This window comes from Pseudophryne corroboree, chromosome 3 (assembly GCF_028390025.1).
Source record: "Pseudophryne corroboree isolate aPseCor3 chromosome 3, aPseCor3.hap2, whole genome shotgun sequence".
Lineage (NCBI taxonomy): Eukaryota > Metazoa > Chordata > Amphibia > Anura > Myobatrachidae > Pseudophryne > Pseudophryne corroboree.
In genome coordinates, this window is record NC_086446.1 from 539,425,357 (window position 1) to 539,443,468 (window position 18,112).

At 44.1% G+C, this 18,112-nt stretch overlaps 1 protein-coding gene across 2 annotated transcripts in view; it reads left to right on the plus strand.

Annotated features, from left to right (window-relative positions):
• RPL38 (ribosomal protein L38) overlaps nucleotides 1-18,112 on the plus strand; it is a 485,012-nt gene that overhangs the window by 351,480 nt on the left and 115,420 nt on the right. The gene's annotated exons all lie outside the window — the stretch shown is intronic.

Genomic DNA, 18,112 nt, shown 5'->3' on the forward strand with positions numbered 1-18,112 from the left:
GAAAAGAATTATCAGAAAAGTTGTCCAAGAGCCAAGGACCATTTGTGGAGAGCTTCAGAAAGACCTGGAATTAGCAGGCGCAATTGTTTCAAAGAAAACAATAAGTAATGCTCTCAACCACCATGGCCTGTATGCACGCTCACCACGCAAGACTCCATTGCTGAAGAAAAAGCATATTAAAGCTTGTTTAAAGTTTGCTGCACAACATTTGGACAAGCCTGTGAAATAATGGGAGAATATAAGGGGTGATTCAGAGCTGATCGTAGATGTGCTAAATTTAGCACATCCACGATCAGATTCTCAGACATGCCGTGGTATGCCCAGCACAGGGCTAGTCCACCCCGAATGTCAGGCTCTACCCCCCCCCCTCCCCCTCCCCTTCCCAATGTGGATGCAATGCTTTTGCACCCGCTGAGTAGCTCTCTCCTTCGCGCTGGCAGGCGTCTACCCACAGCATCCCGTGTCCGACAGCGTTCTAATGCCGTTTTTCAGCGTACGATACTGCCATTCTTCATATATTTGAAGGAAAGATGAATTGCAAAATGTACTGAGTCATTCTTGATAAAAAATCTGCTGCCATCTATCAGTACGCTGAAGATGAAATGAGGGTGAACATTTCAGCAAGACAAAGGGCCTAATTCAGATCTGATCGCTGGGCTGCGTTTTTAGTAACCCTGCGATCAGATAGTCGCCACCTACAGGGGGAGTGTATTTGGCTGTGCAAGTGTGCGATCGCATGTGTAGGTGAGCTGCTTGTGCAGTCCTTGCACAGCCCAGGACTTACTCTTCCAGTGCGATTGAATCTTGTTGATCGGGGCCAGAGCTGACGTCAGACACCCTCCCTGAAAACTCTTGAGCCAACCTGCGTTTTTCCGGACACTCCCTAAAAACGGTCAGTTGTCTCCTACAAATGGCCTCTTCCTGTCAATCACCTTGCGAATACGCCCGTACAAACGGATCCTTCACACCATCCCATCGCTGACCGCCAATGCCCATTGTAGCCGTCCAACCCACCTGCGCATTGTGGCTTAGACGCATGCGCAGTTTGGATCTGATCGCCCGTTGTGTGAAAACGCACAGCAGCGATCAGATCTGAATGACCCCCAATGATCCCAAACACACAGCCAAGTACACTCTCAGTTGGTTTCAGAGACAGACAATAAAGCTGCAACAATGGCCCAGCCAATCACCTGACTTAAATCCAATTGAAAATCTATGTAAAGAACTAAAGCAAGGTACACACTGTCAGATTTGTTTTGGTCGGCCCGACAATTGGACGATTTTTCTGGAAATTGTAGGCACCAATATCTGAGCTACACACTAATAGATTTTTTTTTTTTTAAAGTTACTGATTTTCTGTGACACCACACTGCATTTGCATATGTCCTCCCACAAGAAGGATGACATAGTGACAGGAATACACAGGAAAAATGGTCATATTATTGAGAATGCACACAAACTGCTCGATATCAGCATATGTGTGTGTGGGGAAGATTTTCAAGAATTGTCAGCGAAATGCAGAAACGATCCTTCGTACACACTAATAAATTTGTCCGAGAACCCAATTATTGACAACTCGGCTCAATAATTGTATAGTGTGTAGTGTACCTAGCTTACGGATCAGAGTTCATAGAAGAGGCCCACGGAAGCTTCAAGATTTGAAGACTGTTTGTCTGGAAGAATGGGCCAAAATCACACCTGAAAATGCATGCAATTGATTTCTCCATACAGGAGGTGTTTTGAAGCTGTCATTACCAACAAAGGTTTTGTACGAAATATTATATTTCAGTAAGCGTGTTTAATACTTTTTCCCTGTGTAAGACTCATTTCCATTAGTACACATAACTTAATTTGTGGACATCTATGGTTTGATTTCTTTGCATGTGTGGATTGCATGGGTTGTTACTGACATTTGGTGAAAATTTCATTACAATAGAAAAATGTTGATGTGTTCAATACTTATTTTACCCACTGATATGTGTGTGTGTGTGTGTGTGTGTGTGTGTGTGTGTGTGTGTGTGTGTGTGTGTGTGTGTGTGTGTGTGTGTGTGTGTGTATATATATGTAATACATATACCACTCTTGCGTGTGTGGTCGTGCTTTGCTATACGCAGGCCCGGCGCTACCCGCTCAGCAGAGTCTGCAAAGCAGGTAGGCGCCGGGCATGTATATCTATCTAAAAAAAATACAAGTTTTTACCCTTATCTTGCGCTATAAACAGGGGCAGCTCATCTATCTAGAATAACCCTACTGCTAGAATAGGGTAACAAAAACAATATACCAAACAGATTCTGAGGGTGCATAGATATAATTAAGAATACTAAAATTCCATTCAGCTACTAGATTCAAATATTAATAATAAAAGATTATTTATTGTACACTTGAACATACAACTTCAAATAAAATATAAGGCAATCAAACCCATAAATGATACATCATATTTGGAGGGTTGCCATCTTTTTTTGTGAAGAAGAAACACTCTGTAACCAACGCGTTTCGTCCTTAAAAGGACTTCATCGGGGTAAAATTGGTTTGCAGATGACATGGAATGAAGAGGAGAGAGGAAAAACAGTATTCATAATCCGAACATATATTTATAACATCATAATACAGGGAAGAATGGAGAAGTATTCACCAAAACATTTTATAGATAAACTGACAACATTTTCACAATCATTATAGGAATACATATGTGAGGTGTGGTGGTACAGCAAGACCTCTAATGATGAGGAGGTTTTCAAAAATTAGGCTAATTTTTTAAAACCTCCTCATCATTAGATGTCTTGCTGTACCACCACAGGTTGGTGGCATCCGAAAAATAACATCTGTGAGTTGAAATATCTCAATGATTTAAGTCTATTTCTGTAAATACCTGGGCTTAGATGAATTTCTTTGTCAAACTATATAATTTAATATATAATTTCACATATCTATTCCTATAATGATTGTGAAAATGTTGTCAGTTTATCTGATGTTAATTATACAATTTTGGAATTGAGTAATACTATTGCTATTATCTATGTTTGTGTGTAAAAACTATGGGGGTCATTCCGAGTTGTTCGCTCGGTAAAAATCTTCGCATCGCAGCGATTTTCCGCTTAATGCGCATGCGCAATGTCCGCACTGCGACTGCGCCAAGTAAATTTGCTATGCAGTTAGGATTTTTACTCACGGCTTTTTCATCGTTCTGGCGATCGTAATGTGATTGACAGGAAATGGGTGCTACTGGGCGGAAACAGGCCGTTTTATGGGCGTGTGGGAAAAAACGCTACCGTTTCCGGAAAAAACGCAGGAGTGGCCGGAGAAACGGGGGAGTGTCTGGGCGAACGCTGGGTGTGTTTGTGACGTCAAACCAGGAACGACAAGCACTGAACTGATCGCAGATGCCGAGTAAGTCTGAAGCTACTCAGAAACTGCTACGAGGTATGTAATCGCAATATTGCGAATACATCGTTCGCAATTTTAAGATGCTAAGATTCACTCCCAGTAGGCGGCGGCTTAGCATGAGCAAATCTGCTAAAATCCGCTTGCGAGCGAACAACTCGGAATGACCCCCTATGTAAAATATACTCAACTCTATAAATTGTTTTGGTGAATACTTCTCCATTCTTCCCTGTATTATGATGTTATAAATTTATGTTTGGATTATGAATACTGTTTTTCCTCTCTCCTCTTCATTCCATGTCAGCTTCAAACCAATTTTACCCTGATGAAGTCCTTTTAAGGACGAAACGCGTTGGTTACCGAGTGTTTCTTCTTCACAAAAAAAGATGGCAACCCTCCAAATATGATGTATCATTTATGGGTTTGATTGCCTTATATTTTATATGAAGTTGCATGTTCAAGTGTATAATAAATAATCTTTTATTATTAATATTTGAATCTAGTAGCTGAATGTAATTTTAATATTTTTAAATATATCTGTGCACCCTCAGAATCTGTTTGGTATATATATATATATATATATATATATATAAACATGAGCTTGTGGCAGCACTCCAAAGTCAGGCAATTACTGACCCGGTGCCCTCCTAGGTGCCTTGTTTAGCACACGGTCCAATATAGCGTAGATGGAGGCGGCACTCGGAAAAATCCACACCAGAGCAGGAATTAATGCAACGTTTCGAAGTTGTATGTCTGATGAAGAAGTTAAATAAACACTTCGAAACGTTGCATTAATTCCTGCTCTGGTGTGGATTTGTCCAAGTGCCGCCTCCATCTACGGTGTGTGTGTGTGTGTGTGTGTGTGTGTGTGTGTGTGTGTGTGTGTGTGTGTGTTTATGTATGTATGTATGTATGTATGTATATATATATATATGTAATAGATATACCACTCTTGCGCGTGTAGTCGTGCTTTGCTATACGCACGCCTTGGTGTGCGTTCAACCACCCAAGGTGTGCGTATATCAGAGTGCAACCGCACAGGCAGGAGTGGTACAGTATACCTATCTTATAAAATGGTCCCTGTTATGACAAAATAGTTCTATGTGGAGATAATGTAGGGTGACAGATGTTTGCTGATCTTGAAGTAGCTGCTTGAATAGATCATCATTGTACAAGTCATGTGTGATGAAGTCTGATGTGAAATCATTTGAGTTATGTGGTAAATTTGACATTTTGGGAAATGTTTCTATCAGAAATAGCAGTCATAGTGAGGCAGTGATGTGTTGCTTCCCTGTGGGCAGTGTCTGTGTGAGAGCTAGTACCGTATACACTTGTGGAGTGATACAATTGTGGCTTTGTGATGAGGTTTCAAACGACAGTTGGAAGTAGATCAGGCCTGAGGTGTGTGGTCATTGGGAAATAATGAAGGGCATGTGATCTAATGTGTCCATACATATGGGTGAAATCTGTCTTAATACACCATTTCTATCTATCTATCTATCTATCTATCTATCTATCTATCTATTTATCTATCTATATTTCTATTTACAGTACATGATATAATATGCTGCAGCATGTTTGCTGTGATGGTCACCATAAAATCACTGCAGCTGATAACTACTAATATATCATGGCCAGACTGAATATTTCATTTTTATTTTTGCCATTCTATTTATTGCACCTACAGTATGAAAGTTTTTATAACGGGTGAGATCAGCAGATACAAGGGGAGTAGCACTATGTAAACATGCATCTCCCTTTTGTAGTATATTTATATAGCAAGCACCACTTTGACATAGTATACAGCATTATGGGCCTGATTCTGACCAGTAGTGATGTTGGACGCAGTAGAGGATGTTTTCCATCTGAATTTAAAATATAAGTAAGGTTATTTAACATACTATACTAATGGCAGTCCAAGCAATCGCAAAGGTATAAAGATCTAAGTGTACAAAGAGGGTTATTCAGAGTTGATCCCAGATGGCCGAAAACTGCAAAAAGGTGACTTTCGGCCATCTGCGCACTTGCAGCGGCCGCAGTGCGCATGCGGGGGCATTCACATTGTGATTGCATCCCGGAAGGATGCAATCGCAATTTGATTGACTTGTGGTGAGCATCCGGTGGCGGCAATGCCGCATTGGGGGGGAGGAGAGCAGGAAACCCAGGTGTGTGATGGACTTTTTTCAGGACAGGATGATGACATCGCCTGCGTTTCCTGCGAGTGGAAACATGGCAGCAGTGCCTTTACAGCTGCGTTGGAAGTGGTCAATTTCTATTTGAGGTTTCTGAAATGCAATTGCAATTGAATTGCGATTGCATTGCAGGGCAGTGCCACAAATGCTTTACACCCTTGTATGGCTGCAGCACCATATCATCCAGACCAGAAATAAATTATCAGCAGGAACAGCCATCTCTTTCTATTACATATTTGCTGCTCACGGGCCAACTTCAAATGTATGAGCTGTGGATCTAAATATTATTGGTTCTTAAAATTCAGATTTATTCTTTGATTGAATATTTTTATTTATGTGGAATTTGTCTTGTGTTATAGGCCCATGTGTATTTCATCATGGAGTACCTCAGCGATGGCAGCCTAGAGGCCTGGAGGCACTGATAAAAATGTGTGGCTATATAGAGATGGATGGGATGTGTTCAGCATCCTGGCTGTTGGGATGCCGGCGGTCATGTGACCAATGCCGGAATCTCAACACCACTCAGGAGGCCGGCGCTAGATCACCAACAGCTGACATCCCAAAGGTGAGTATCGGGGGGTTCAGCCTTAAGGTTAGGGCCAGGGGAGGGTTAGGTTTAGGCACTAGTGGGGGTGTTTAGCCCTAGGTGAAGTAGAAATACCCCCTCCAATGTCAGCATCTACAGCAGGCATTCCCAACCACGGTCCTCAAGGCACCCCAACAGTGCAGGTTTTACTGATATCCAGGCTTCAGCACAGATGGTTAAATCAAAATATCTGAGGTACTAGTTAAGTCACCTGTGTTCAAGCCTGGATATCACTAGAACCAGGACTGATAGGGTGCCTTGAGGACCGAGGTTGGGAAACACTGATCTACAGTGTGGGGAATAAAATAAAGGTGATAAGATCGTCAGTTGAAGCAGACACGTGAGAAATGTAGCAGCAGGCATGTGAGAAAATTTGCATTGTTGTATCCTGTATCATTCTACTTTGCTGTTTTCTAGCCATGTTATCATTGTCTCCATGCCATGCCTTCTGCCCAGCTCTACTAGTGCTCGGAGATATCATCTACCAGATATAGTTATATACCGAACTTTGACTTAGAAATCTCTTTATTTCACTGCAGGGATATAAAGACAGAGAACCTAATGTTAGACAAGGAAGGCCACATCAAAATTATCAACTTTGGTCTCGCCCAGGATGGCATGAAGCCAGAAGCATCTGCGGCCAGACTGGCACCTATCAGTAAATGGTACATGGCCTGCCATATATATAGAGGTTAGGCAAATTTATATTTTTTATAATTTTTTTAGAAAAGTTTTTCTGGTTTTTAATGTTAACTAATTATCCCATCCCACATTACCATCATTGCTTAGATGCTGTTAAAGCCACCATACTTGAGCACAGGTAACTTAATTAGTACCTTAGTTACTTTGAGGTAACCATCTGTGCTCAAGCATGGAAATCACTAAAACACGGACTGTTAGTGTGCCTAAAAGATTGTAAAGAAAAAGCAGTAAAGAATGAACATTACATGATACAGCTTTAACCCTCATCCTTGTGTCTAAACCTCCTCTTTCCTCCTGTCGCCTCTCTTGTCCATGCAGAATGTCAACATTTCTACAATTTTGACATTATAACTGCTGATATTGTGGTATTGACATTATGAATGTTGACATTTTAAATGTCAGCATAAGGACTATATCCCATCAGTTACACATCAGCAATGAAAGAAAGTCCACTACCATGGGAAAGTACGATGCGTGTTCAGTGTTGGACTGGGGCATGAAGGGCCCACCAGGGGGATGCAGTGGTAGGGGCCCATGTTTAGAGGTGTGGCCAGTCTCCAGAGGGGGTGTGCCTCAGAGACTTGGCTAACCATTAGAGAGTGCATGGTCCGGGCCTCTCTCTTGATAAATATATGTAAGTAAATACTACTAGTGCATGCATGATAATATGCCAGATTAACAACAGCAATGCACTGTAGAAAATACACCATAGTCCTGTGCAGTATAGTGTGACATAATTCAAGTGCACAGTCTGGAACCTGATCCCTAAAGGAAGGGGTGGGCCTCCAGACAGTGGGGCCCACCAAGGGTTTCCCTAGTACCCCTGTGGGCCAGTCTGACACTGCATGGGTTAGCTCTAGTCCGGTGTCTGCAAAAGTATAAAGCACAGTTTCCCAAATGTGGTCATCATGCACCAGCTGGGTCAGTAGTTAAGTTATGCTACATGTTTCCACAGACTGATATCCTGAAAACATGAGCTGATGGGGGGAGGGGGGGACCAGATTTGGGAAGCACTAGTATATAGTAGGGTATTAGAATAATGTTTAGCGGTTATGTCATATTGGGTTGGTGTTCTATGTGTGTACAGAGAATTGAACACACGATCATGGCTGGAAATCATAGTTATACAGATACAGGTCTATATATGAAAGTGAGAAAATTCCTTTCTCTGCTGAATATGGCTATTTTCTGGAGTAAGACTTCTCCCTATCCAAGGGGTAACTTGCATTAGGGCTTCTAGCATCAGTGTGCATGTGACCTGGCAAAGTTGGGTCATACATGTACAGTCCTACAGCTGCACTAGGGAGAAATCCATAAAGACACAGTATAAAGCCACAGGGCATGCATTGTATGGGATAATACAGACATTAGATTTGGACATGGTTTATAAGAAAGGGGTGTAACTCCCTGTACTAGAGCAATACTAAAGCATAACAGCTGTAAGAGAGCCATAAAACCTGGCAGGAGCACACAGATATAGGGGTGGTCTTCAGTATACCGACGCCGGGATCCCGACAGCCGGCATACCGACACTTATTCTCCCTCGTGGGGGTCCACGACCCCCCTGGAGGGAGAATAAAATAGCGTGGCGAGCGCAGCGAGCCCGCAAGGGTCTCATTTGCGCTTGCCACACTGTCGGTAAACCGGTGGTCGGACTCCCGACCGCCGGCATACCATACTGAACCGAGATATAGCACATGTAATTACAGACATAATAATGTATAATGTGATCCATCTCTCATTTATCAGGTTCTGCTGAGACGTCCTTACGGATGTGCTGTGGACTGGTGGCCCTTGGGGATTACAGCTGCCAGGATGGCCACGGGAAAACATCCCTTCTATAATGGCCCGCACACGCAGCAGCTATTTAAATCAGTGCTGCAAGAAAAGCCAACATTTCCACCATGGCTGCAAACAGAGGCCAAGGACTTCATAACGAAGGTGAGGACCTGGAGTTATATATGACTGTATATTGCCAGGAGGAGGCAGTATTACAGCCATGCTGATACTGTACAGATCTCACTATAATCTGTGCTATCTAATAATGCCATTACCAACTGTTATCTCACTGATTAGGAAATGTATAACTATGTGGTTTTGGGCCAAACTTACTGATAAAAGTAAAAAATATATTTATTAAAAACCCATTATATGTTTTGTCCTCTCCAAGCATTTTCTTTCCTTTTTGCTGATCTATTTATTACATGTATGTTTTGTTTCTTTGTTTCTGTGTTCTCTGCTTGAGTCAGCAATGATTGACTTTATTGAATTGTCCCTGTTTTATCCCTGGAAGCCCAACATCGATTAAAATCAATTTAAAATCAACCTTACATCGAACAAAATCAAACAAAATCGACCTTTAGTAAATATACCGCTGATGGGAAAAACAAAGAGCTCACTCAAGACCTTCGCAACCTTATTGTTGTAAAACATACTGATGGCATTGGTTACAGGTGAGAACCTGGAGTTATATATGACCGTATATTGCCAGGAGGAGGCAGTATTACAGCCATACTGTACAGATCTCACTATAATCTGTGCTATCTAATAATGCCATTACCAACTGTTATCTCACTGATTAGGAAATGTATAACTATGTGGTTTTGGGCCAAACTTACTGATAAAAGTAAAAAATATATTTATTAAAAACCCATTATATGTTTTGTCCTCTCCAAGCTGCAGGACTAATGGCATCACAATAAAACATTTACTACCTTCAAGATTAATTCTAAACATTGTCATACCTTAGAACATATTGCCTAGTCTCCCGCAAGTTGTGGGATACACATGATTTTTTAGGCAGTCCCCCACGCCCATGGAAGAGAGGCCAGTTCTCCCGCTTCTCCCGGCGGCATCCCCAAGGTTGCAAGCAGAGCCTCCTCTCCGAGCTTTACCCCCCCCCCCCCATTATATTGTTTCATTTTTTGCTATGTCTTGAACATTGCTACACACTATTTTTAATACATATTTAATTTTCTTTCCTTTTTTGCTGATCTACTTATTACATGTATGTTTTGTTTCTTTGTTTCTGTGTTCTCTACTTGAGTCAGCAATGATATAGTTTATTGAATTGTCCCTGTTTTATCCCTGGAAGCCCAACATCGATTAAAATCAATTTAAAATCATCCTTACATCGAACAAAATCAAACAAAATCAACCTTTAGTAAATATACCCCTGATGGGAAAAACAAAGAGCTCTCTCAAGACCTTTGCAATCTTATTGTTGTAAAACATACTGATGGCATTGGTTACAGAAGGGATGTAGTTATGTGACTGGAGGTCAGGAGACCGATGGTCACATAACCTCCCCCTACACAATCCCGATGGTCGGCATGCCAACCAGCAGGGAATATTCCCACTCGTGGGTGTCCATAGACACCCATAGAGTGGGAATAGAACCCATGGCAACCATAGGTCGCCACCGAGCCCGCAGCATGGCGATCACAGCGAGCCCGCAAGGGACTTGCTGCACTCGCCATCCCCCGCCGGGATTCCACTGACAAGAGACTGCCGGTCACGCATACCACACCCGTTACAGAAGGATTTCTAAACTTCTGAATGTTCCAGTGAGCACTGTTGGGGCCATAATCAGGACGTGGAAAGAACATCATTTCGCCATAAACCAGCCACGATCAGGTGCTCCTCATAAGATTTCTGACAGAGTGGTGAAAAGAATTATCAGAAAAGTTGTCCAAGAGCCAAGGACCATTTGTGGAGAGCTTCAGAAAGACCTGGAATTAGCAGGCGCAATTGTTTCAAAGAAAACAATAAGTAATGCTCTCAACCACCATGGCCTGTATGCACGCTCACCACGCAAGACTCCATTGCTGAAGAAAAAGCATATTAAAACTTGTTTAAAGTTTGCTGCACAACATTTGGACAAGCCTGTGAAATAATGGGAGAATATAAGGGGTGATTCAGAGCTGATCGTAGATGTGCTAAATTTAGCACATCTACAATCAGATTCTCAGACATGCCGGGGTATGCCCAGCACAGGGCTAGTCCACCCCGAATGTCAGGCTCTACCCCCCCCCTCCCCGTCCCATGCGGATGCAAAAGCATCGCACAGCGGCGATGCTTTTGCACCCGCTGAGTAGTTCTCTGTCAGTGCAGCTCCTTCGCGCTGGCAGGCGGCTACCCACCGCATCCCATGTCCGAAGGCGTTCTAATGCTGTTTTTCAGCATACGGTACTGGCATTCTTCATATATTTGAAGGAAAGATGAATTGCAAAATGTACTGAGTCATTCTTGATAAAAATCTGCTGCCAACTATCAGTACGCTGAAGATGAAATGAGGGTGAACATTTCAGCAAGACAAAGGCCCTAATTCAGATCTGATCGCTGGGCTGCGTTTTTTGCAGCCCTGCGATCAGATAGTCGCCGCCTACAGGGGGAGTGTATTTGGCTGTGCAAGTGTGCGATCGCATGTGTAGGTGAGCTGCTTGTGCAGTCCTTGCACAGCCCAGGACTTACTCTTCCAGTGCGATTGAATCCTGTTGATCGGGGCCAGAGCTGTCGCCAGACACCCTCCCTGAAAACGCTTGAGCCCACCTGCGTTTTTCCGGACACTCCCTAAAAACGGTCAGTTGCCCCCTACAAATGGCCTCTTCCTGTCAATCACCTTGCGAATACGCCCGTGCAAACAGATCCTTCACACCATCCCGTCGCTGACCACCGATGCCCATTGTCACCGTCCGACGCACCTGCGCATTGCGGCTTAGACGCATGCGCAGTTCGGATCTGATCACCCGTTGTGTGAAAATGCACAGCAGCGATCAGATCTGAATGACCCCCAATGATCCCAAACACACAGCCAAGTACACTCTCAGTTGGTTTCAGAGAAAGACAATAAAGCTGCTACAATGGCCCAGCCAATCACCTGACTTAAATCCAATTGAAAATCTATGGAAAGAACTAAAGCAAGGTACACACTGTCAGATTTGTTTTGGTTGGCCCGACAATTGGACGATTTTTCTGGAAATTGTAGGCACCAATATCTGAGCTACACACTAATAGATTATTTTTTTTTAAAGTTACTGATTTTCTGTGACACCACACTGCATTTGCATATGTCCTCCCACAAGAAGGATGACATAGTGACAGGAAAACACAGGAAAAATGGTCAGATTATTGAGAATGCACACAAACTGCTTAATATCGGGAGATTGTGGTTTGGGACAACAGATCGCAAAATCGATCGCTCGTGTGTGTGGGGGCAAGATTTTCCAGAATTGTCAGCGAAATGCAGAAACGATCCTTCGTACACACTATACAATAAATTTGGGCGAGAACCCAATTATTGACAACTCGGCTCAATAATTGTATAGTGTGTAGTGTACCTAGCTTACGGATCAGAATTCATAGAAGAGGCCCACGGAACCTTCAAGATTTGAAGACTGTGTGGAAGAATGGGCCAAAATCACACCTGAAAAATGCATGCAATCCATACAGGAGGTGTCTTGAAGCTGTCATTACCAACAAAGGTTTTTGTACGAAATATTACATTTCAGTAAGCGTGTTTAATACTTTTTCCCTGTGTCAGACTCATTTCCATTATTACACATAACTTAATTTATGGACATCTATGGTTTGATTTCTTTGCATGTGTGGATTGTATGGGTTGTTACTGACATTTGGTGAAAATTTCATTACAATAGAAAAATGTTGATGTGTTCAATACTTATTTTACCCGCTGCATATATGTGTGTGTATATATATATATATATATATAATACAGGATTATCCACCTAGTGGAACAGATAGCACTCTCCAGACTTTACTTCAATAGATCAGCAAAAAAGTTTTTAATGTAAAAGGTAATCTCACAATTCCAATTTAATATCCATTTCCGACGTTTCGGTCCACACCAGGACCTTTGTCAAGGAGTTACAGCTTGGTCACAGCAGTCATCATCACAGCGTGGTCAGCAAATTTGGTAACTGTTATTACAGAGATGTTGCCTCACCGGCCCCCATTAAATATCCAGCTAAGGGCGCCAGTCCCGCCCCCACACCTACAGGAAGTGGGGTGGAACGCATGGCTGAGCCGCAAGCATCACTTCCTGATTCACAGGAAGTGTGCTGCGTCCATGTGTGTGATATCGGTGCATCGGGCGCGCCGTGGAACGCAACCCGGAAGTCTGTGCTGGAGCGCACGCGTCACTTCCGGGTGTAGCCGAGAGTGGGCTATAGTACCATTTTCCACAGTAGCGGTCACCGTTAATACATGGCAATATACATAGATTACTTTATTGATGAAGTGGAATACTGGTTAGCTTATCAATGGTATATTGCATGGAGTGTAACTACTTATAACTAATTACTGAGCAGATGTGGAACCAGCGGCGCTGGGGGGATTACCCACCGTGGTTAATTGGAGTGTATCACAGACATCATAGCAATATAGGGTACCACATCAATAAATTAGTTTATAACACTCATATGCATTACTGGCTATTGGGCAGATGTGAGACCGTTAGTGATGGGCAAATTACCCACCGCAATCCAGCTCATATTCTGCCTCCCGCCGTGATATACTTCCACAGGGCATTGTATATAGTATATAGTATAACCAGTGTATCATCACATCCCGATCTTAGCTGGGTGGAATAGAGGCCGGTAAGGTCACTATATTGGTACTGTACCGCAGTACATAAAGACATAAGAAACGGTGGGACAACAGCACGCTAGGTGGGGAAACAAGAAAAATACATAATTATTCCCACTGCCCGTGGAGTATTTACATTACACCCTTGTGACTGAACAAGTTTATATAAATCAATATAAATAGATTATCCCAATAGGATCATAAGTCTATTTCAAGAAGATAGATAAGGGATTGTTTTCATTCATTCCCTTTGGTGCTATCGTGTCCAGTTTGTGTATCCACAAGCTTTCTCGTTTTCTGAGCAAGAGAGCACGGTCACCGCCTCGCTGTAATGGGGGTATCCAGTCTATCAATTTCGACCTGAGATCAGAAACCTGATGTCGTAAAGTCAAAAAATGTCTGGCAACCGGCAAAGTGGCAGTCCCCGTGGTGATCGCCTGATGTATTGACGTTCTGTGGTTCGCCATCCTGTCACAAAATCGTCTGGTCGTCATTCCCACATAATATAGTCCGCACAGGCACGTTAGGATGTAGATCAGGTGGTCCATAGAGCAATGTAGTCTATACTTAATTGGTATCAGTCGCCTCGAATGGGGATGCGGGAATGTTGGGCCTGTTAAAATACCCCTGCATGTAGTGCACCCAGTGCATTTAAAGCAACCGGGCCTTTTCTCATGCAACCATGTAGTGTTTGTGGGTGATTCCTGTCCAGCCAAAGGTCTTAGTAGTAGCTGTTTTAAATTGGCCGCCCTACGATAGGCCATAATGGGTGGGGGTGTCCTTTTCAGTTTGAGTTGGTCATCGGAGGTTAAAATAGGCCAGTTCTTACGGACAGCTCCTCGGACCCTGTTGGACAGATGATCGTAGGTAGTCGTGAAGACCATGCGGTCTGGGGCAGGTGTCACCTCCGTTGTAGCTGTGGATGAGTCAAACTTTTTCCTGGCCTTCATCAGACATTGCATAACCGTTTTCTTGTCATAGCCCCGCTCAAGGAATCGTGAAGTCATCTCAGATAGTTGTGTTTCCATGATATCCTGATTGGTGTTGTTGCGCATCACTCTCAGAAATTGAGAGATTGGAAGATTGTCCTTGAGAGCAGGTGGATGTTGACTGGTTGCAAGCAGCAAAGTATTACGGTCCGTGGGTTTTCTATAGAGACTTGTGTTGATACGACCCTCTTCCAGTGTGATGGTAATGTCAAAAAAATTGATGCTGTCGGAGTCTGCCTGATGGGTGAATCTTACTGGACTATCCAGTCCGTTCAATGTGCTGACCATTTCGTTAAATGAATCTAATGACCCTTTCCACAACAGGAATACATCGTCAATAAATCTTTTGTAAAATAAAATCTGTGATCCAAATCTCGGGAAGATATGTCGTTGTTCATATTCAGCCATATAGATATTAGTGTATGCTGGCGCTAGGTTCGAACCCATCGCGGTCCCTTCGCGTTGCAGGTAGTATTTTCTTTGATAGAGGAAGTGATTATGTTTAAGGACTGCAGTGGCCAATTCCAGGAGAAATTCAGTCGACGGTCCAGTTGGTGGGTATTGTTGCCAGGCGTTTGCTAATGCTTGTAGACCTTGATCATGGGGGATGATAGTGTACAGGGAACAAACATCCATGGTAGCCAACAGCGTATCCTCGAGTTCATATGGGAAAGTCATCAGCTTCTGCAGAAAGTCGTACGTGTCCCGCACATAGCTATCTCCCTGTTGTACTATGGGTTGTAGGAACGTATTGACATAGATGGCAAGCGGCTGTAGCAGAGATTTTCTAGCAGAGATGATAGGCCTACCAGGTGGATGTGTTAGAGTTTTATGGATTTTGGGAAGGGTGTAGATTATGGGGCATACGGGATGCTCAACAGTAAGGAATTCCAATGTGTTCTTATCAATCTGTTGGGTTTTATACCCTGTATCCAATATGCGATCAATTTCCAATTTGATCTCAGGGATGGGATTGTGCTGCAGGCTAGTGTAGGTAGCCTCATCGTTCAGCTGCCTCAATATCTCGCTATTATAATCCGCCCAGTCCTGCACTACCACCGCACCCCCCTTATCTGCAGGCCTAACCACAAGGCTAGTATCTTGTTTAAGTGATGTCAGGGCCTTGCGTTCTGCGATGGGCAGATTCTCAAAGCGCTTAGTGGGAAACTGTGCATGGACATCATGTTCCAGAAGGCGGGTAAATGTTTTGATACTAGGGTTGGAGGAGGTTGGGTCGAACGTAGAGGGTTTCCGAAATTGTGTACTTTCTTTATTAATTTCTGAGGTAAAGTGTTCATGTAACCTAAGCTTTCGGCCGAATTTGTATATGTCAACTACGGTATCAAACCGTCGGTGGGGAGCTGTTGGTACAAACGATAGGCCCCTTGAGAGGAGTCGTGTAGTTGCCCCATCAAGCGTCTTGCTTGATAAGTTAAAGACTAAGTCCTGGGTTTGTCCCTGCACCTGCGCCATGTGTCTGCCCTTCCTTGGGTGCGGTCTCCGTGGTTTGCCACTGGAGGTAGGTTGGGGGTAGTTGTATGATCTAAAAAAGACCTAGGTGTTGGTCGACTATCAGACAAATTAGTGTCAGAGGCAGAAGACCCTGTCTCATTAGTATATGGTTGTCTCCGTCCTTGGCGTCGGGCTCTATAAGGCCTTTGGGGTCTATTTGGTCTGGAGTCACCGATCAACCATCTGTAGACGGTGTGATTCTGGTAATCTGTTGTGACCGTTGCAAGTTTGCTGCGTTTGAAGGCAGTGATCTCTTTCTTATAGGTGTCTATTTGTGTCTGTAGTTTTTCGAATAGATTGTTGGTTTTATCTTTCTTGGTAGCAGGGTCGTTTCTTGGGGCAGGCGAGCAGTGCAACCGCACTGGGCGCCCGCCGCAGCACAAACTGTGGCTCCCTGCTTCCCCCTCCTAGTTCTCCCCGAGTAACCCGCTCGGGGGGCGGAGTTTCACGGAATGATGCAGTTGCGTCGTTACGTCACAACGCAACCCCGTCACTCCGCAAAACTACCCCCCCACCCGAGCGGAGTACAGATGGGGATCCAAGTTAGGAAGAGGGAAAGGCCGGCGCGAGGAGCGACTGGTGAGGCGGGCCGAAGAGCGGTATTTGCCTCTGTAAGTATTCTCTCTCTCTCTCTCTCAATGTGTAAAATGGGGACTCTTGCCTGCCGTAGTGTGGGGATTTAATGTATCAAGGGCATTGCAGTGTGTGGTATAATATGGTGCATTACTGTGTGGGGCTTAATATGGTAGAATTTTTTTTCCTGTGGTCGTGATCTGTTGGAGCAGGGTCAAAAACTGGATTGTGAGGTAGTCTTTTCAGACGAGGCCATGCCCATTTAAATGAGGCCACACCCATTTAGATGAGGCCACGCCCCCTTGCCGGGTGCGCGCTCAGGTTTTTTTTTTTTTTTATCTAGGTGTGGGGGGAGGGGCAAAATTTTTTATGTCACGGGGGGCGCATTTTCAAATCTCGCACTGGGAGCCAAATTGGCTAGAAACAGCCCTGCTTGGTAGTACCCAAATGTGTGCTGCTGAAGGTATCGATTTGTGTTTTGACTTTGTTCAGTTCTATACCAACCTCCTCCACAACCAAAAGCATAAGGTCGAGGGAGCACTGTTCTGTTCCACTAGGTGGATAATCCTGTATTGTACTATGGGTCCCACCTCTATGTGGGTCGGACTCTGATTGGCACCCCAGTTGTTGGCAGAGTTGCGTGAGAGTGCAGGGATTTGTATGTATATATATATATATATATATATATATATATATGTAATACATATACCACTCTTGTGTGTATGGTCGTGCTTTGCTATACGCAGGCCCGGCGCTACCTGCTCAGCAGAGTCTGCAAAGCAGGTAGGCGCCTGGCATGAGAGGTGCTTTCCCTGCTCTCTCTGTGACCCTGCTGCTGCCGGATACCACTGTGTCTGTCAGACTGTATGACACAGGCAGCGGCAATGGACTGCAGCATGAAGCTCCAATTCACCTACTGCTCTCCCCACCCCTTCCTGCCTCCCTTCCTCCCTCACAGTAGCACACACAGGAGGAGTTTCGCTAACAGCCTGAAACTCCATCCGCACGGGCTGTCGGAAGTATCCCCTCTCTGATGCTGTCTATCCCATTCTGGTGAATCTTTCTCCCTGCAGTGCACTCGGGTTTCTGGACCCTCCCCCTCTACATGCTGAAGCACAGGAGCTGTCTGTGTTCAGGGCAGCCTGACACTCACAACAGTGAGTTTAACTCTTTGAAAAGTGCCAGTCACTGCCTCCTAAATGTGAGCTGCAGCTCCAGTACTAATAGATCAGGGGGCTGTGACAGACTCCCTTAGCCCACCTTCCCTAGTCCACCTCCGATGGCGCTAGGCTGCGGCATGAATGAGACCATGTGAAGAGGAGCCAGCAACGCACCTAGGAGACAGCACCCACGCGGACGCTGATAGGAAACACCAGAGACACACGAGGCAAGTGGAGGTTGGCATTTATTATATGTATAAGCGCCACTATGACCATGGGCAAGTGTATAAGCGGCACTGATACCTTGGCAATTTGAATAAGCAGCACTGAAACCGTGGGCATGTGTACAAGCGGCACTGATACCGTGGGCATGTGTACAAGCATCACTGGTACCGTGGGCATGTGTAC